Source organism: Arachis ipaensis, chromosome B06 (genome assembly GCF_000816755.2).
Source record: "Arachis ipaensis cultivar K30076 chromosome B06, Araip1.1, whole genome shotgun sequence".
NCBI lineage: Eukaryota > Viridiplantae > Streptophyta > Magnoliopsida > Fabales > Fabaceae > Arachis > Arachis ipaensis.
In genome coordinates this window covers 30,347,946-30,352,659 of record NC_029790.2, presented here as the reverse complement: position 1 = coordinate 30,352,659, position 4,714 = coordinate 30,347,946, and positions in this window count along the sequence as shown.

The window sequence follows — 4,714 nt, the reverse complement described above, 5'->3', positions numbered from 1 at the left end:
TCTGAACCGGTCGGTTAACCAGAAACCGTCGATTTTTTGGTTTTTATCAAAACCAGCCGGTTCAACCCGGTTCGAAACGGCTCTCTTCCTTATTCGGTTACATCACTCAACCGGACCGGTTCTGGGTCTGGTTCACCGATTTTTTGGTCGAACCGACCGATCCGGTCCGATTCTTACAACTATGAAATAAAGTGTGGGTTGAGTGTCAATCTTGTCTGACTAATCTGTATCTTATATATATATGTATTCGTGTCCTGATTCAACTCTATATAAACCGTATCAGCTTACCAAGCTTTATGATCTGTTCCACCCTATCGCTAATTACGAATAATATCCACTTAAACCTAATCCGCTATACTCTATTCGAGTTTATGTTCAAACTCACACAAGCATAAACCGCTACAACCCCACCATAGTTTATGCTCAACAGAATCGAAGCATAAATTGCTACAGAATATAGCGGTTTATGAACAAGCAAAATAAAATAGTAAACTACGTCAGGAAATAGAGTATTATGAAAAAATAGATCAAATACTTATCATTAGAACATCATTGATCAAACTTTTTTTAAACACTGTAAGACCACTCTTATTACCTCTATTTGGAGACCCCTATCTCCCCTTTTACTCTCAAATTTGTTATATATATGGAAGAACTTGTTTAAGTACTCCTCCGTACCCAGAACCAGAAATTTCATAAGAGGGGCCAATTAAATATAAAATATAACAAAAATTAATAAAAATATTATTTGTAGCATATATATCAAAGGAGTAATTATATTATATAAAAGTCAATGTTCAACTACATACTTTAAGATTTTGGTATTTTTAAATTTGCTCGACGATACTTCATGGAACTAAAATCATCAATTATCATCTCTGAAGTGAATTTTGAAGTAATCTCCTTTTCAATATATACAATCATATAATCTACTAAAAATTCATCTTCCATCTTGTTTCGAAGCCTTGTTTTAATAATCTTCATAGCTGATAATTGCATATATGTTATTTTTTTTAAAAAAAAAATATTAAATCTATTGAGCAATAACAAATAATTTTAGAAACACAAATATATAATAACTAAAAATAAAGTTATTGATTTACCTTATTATTTTTTGTTTTAAGTCTCACCCAAAAATAACTCTATTGAGTTTTGCTTTCACTTCAATCTTTGAACACTGTCCATTATAAAAAAAATAAATTAATTATTTTAAATAAATAATGTAAATAATACTTGACATTGTTATTAACTTAAAAAAAATTGAAATATACCTCTTTGAGTCTTTGTTGTGCATTCAATGGTTAATATTTCGCTGTTCACTTCAAATCTTCAATGATTTTTCTTCATATGTCTTGTTTTGGTATGGAAAGAAAATTAGAATGAGAAGAGTAGAAGACCAAAAGTCTGCACAAATGAGAGCCACTAAAAGAGAGAAAGTGTGCGCTGATGTCTCTCATAGTTTGAAGAAAAATGTTTGAAAGATGTACTAGTACTACTTTAATTAATAATATGGGCTACTGTCTAGTATAATAAAACTATTTTTATTAATTATTAGAATGAGTTATTTGTTAACAAGAGCAACAATACTCCAAATATCCAATATATAATTTAGTTTTTAGTTACTTTAATTTACAAAATTCTGTAACTTATATTTTTTTCTAATATTATATATAAAAAATACTTAATATTATTAATTATTACTATTTACTAATTTTTTTTGAAAAATTTTGGGGGGACCATAGCCACCTTAAGCCCCGTCAATCCACCTTTATCCGTACCCTAATTCTGAGACATCCATCTCGACAATTAAACTTGCCTTAGAGTTTAGTATATTTAGACAAGGAATCTCTTTACCTATAATTTTAATTTGTTAAACTATCTTAGACATGTTTTCTGTCCAAGGAGGAGGTTGTCTTCTTAATCTTTCATAGAAGTTCAAATAAACTTCTTATTCCTGGTAAAAATTATGCTACATAATTAAGGCATCCTAAGAATCTCTATAGTTATTTTTTATCAATAATCTCATCTCAAAATTTTTCTGCAAATTCAACGAATCTTTTAATTGGAGTAATTATTCTTTAAAAAATCTCATACCCAAAAATCTTACTCTTGTTATAAATATTTTTATTTTCTTTTTAGATAAGACAAGATCGTTTTCTTTTATAATATTGGTAAAAATTTTTAGATGTTGAATATGTTAGTTAATTCTTTTAAAGTATACAAGTATGTCGTCTAAGTAAACTATAGTAAAATCTAGGGTTAAGTATGATTTTGGTCCCCAATGTAGAGGTCAAAAATTGGAATCGTCCCTAACTTTTTTTTTGTTACAAAATGGTCCCCAAAATTTTAGTTTGTTTTAAAATCATCCTTTTTACTAATTTTATTTTTTTATTACTAAATTACCCCTCAGTAAAAAATTATAAAATAAAATAAATATAAAATAAATAAAAAAAAGAAAGAAAGGGATATAGAGAGAAACGGGGGGAGAGAAAGAAGGGGGTGGCTCTGCTCGACGGTGACAGTGGTGGATCTCAGTGGCGGCGGCGGCGTTTCTCGGCGGCAGAGGCACGGCGGTGGATGAGCACGAGTTTCCCCTCTCTCTCCTCTGCTCCCGAGCTCTCTCTCCTCTGCTCCCGAGCTCTCTCTCTCTCCTCAGATCTTGCTTGCTCTCTTTCTCCCCTGACTCTCTCTTCCTCCACCTCATAAACTCAGATTGTATTCCATTGCCAGCAGTACCCTTGGTGACTTTAGAGACTCCAAAACTGTGAGTCATTGTTAGAGGCCTGCCGCCTGCCGCACCGCACCGCACTGCACCACCACCAGCTTCTTCTTCGCCACCCTGCCGCCTTGCCGCCCTGCCACACCGCACCGAACCACCGCACCACCACCAGCTTCTTCTTCTTCTTTGAAATCTAAAAAGTAATTTTTGAACCATTCAAATAAGTATAAATTGATTTTATTTTTTATTAAGTAACTAGAAAATTTTTCTTATTTCTATGATTTCTTTTTCATAATATCTAGTAAAATATCATTATTTTAATTTTGTATTATATTCTGCGTTAAAATCTTTACTAATCCAAATTTAATTAATTTCAAAAGGTTCCTCTTTTATTATAACTCTTAGGATTTGAGAGATAGTTGGTGAGTAATTAGTTTCTGAACTATATAAAGAAGTTACTATAATTGGTCTATTGTCATTTATTCCTATAACTTTTTGTTTATAATAGAATTCTTTATAGAGTGTCTAGAAGTAATTTTTTTTATTCTGTTAATCCAGTATTCTGACTGATTGTGACCTATTCATTCTTAATCTAATGTTTGGACCTTCTCTAATAATTTTTCTAATTTCTGTATTTTCTATTTTTTTTTTCTTCTTCTATTACATCCTCTGGAATATTTTTCATTAGTTCTTCATGTTGGAGTTTTTTAGGTGTTTGAACAAAAGACCTTCATAAATTAGCATGAATAATAGTTTCGCCTTTTGATGAATCTCTTTTAGCCCTAAAATTGTAGTTTATCCTTATAATTTTGTAATATTCTATAAATTACTTCAAAAAGATCATATTTTTTTATCAATAATGTCTTTGAGTGTCTTCATATATAATTTAAGAGGTTCAGAGGTATATTCATTTTAAGACTCATAGAAAAGTTTGGATAACAATTAAAAAATACTGCACCATCATGAAAATTACTTTTAGTATAGCAATTAGCGAATTTCTAAATTTTTTGAATCTTGTATCTCGTAAAATCATTAAAATAGGTATATTGATTCCTAGCCTAAAGTTAGGATTTGCCTATTTGGATAAGTCTTATATGAATAAACTTATAACATTTTTTGGTGTTCTTTTAGTTTTTCTTCTTTTAGGATGTTAATAATATGGTTATTATTAGTTTTTGGGTAGTTATATTCTAACATATATATTTCATTATCTCTTTGTTCCCAAAACGCTTGTCTTTTATAGACTTCATTTTTACTTATAAGGGTTATAGACTAATTATGAAATTTTTTTTCTAATTTTACTACTTGTAGTTCTGATGATAAATTAGAAGTTTCATTATCATTACTTCTTACTATTATTAAACTATTCTTTCCTCTGATTAATTCAGCTAAAGTTTTTAAAATTCGAGTAATTATATCTTTTCAAAGACTTAGGCAATAGAATCACCCTAGCTGACCAATGGATTTATTGTCTTCAAGGAGGACTTACCACTAAACTTGTTTACTGGACTAACCAATGTATAAATAATTTTTATCACTACAATTATCTTTAAAAGATTATGAGATGAAATTTAAAATATCTTTAGTTACTCAAACAAAGTTTTGAGTAATAACATAAGAGTAAGGATATTGAGATACTGTAAAATATAAGATTAATTGCAAGTTCTTGATCAAGAGAGAATTTCTCAGTTTGAGATACTTTCTCTGTAGAAAAATTGAGGTTTAGGTTATAGTTTATTCCATTTGGATTCTGAACTTTATATTTTTGTGAGATGGAGCGATAAAAACACAGTTTTTTATTTAAACTCTACCCTCTATTATTAGGATCAACTACTTAGTAGGTGGCCAACTTTTCTTTTCTTCTCCTAGCAATATGCTTAAATGGTAGCCTCATGAGAGGATACAAGAACCAAACTAGGAGAAGATATCATAACGCTAAAACCCCGAATTTAAAAAAAAAAGTTATTAATAAACTATTTATGATTTATTATGATT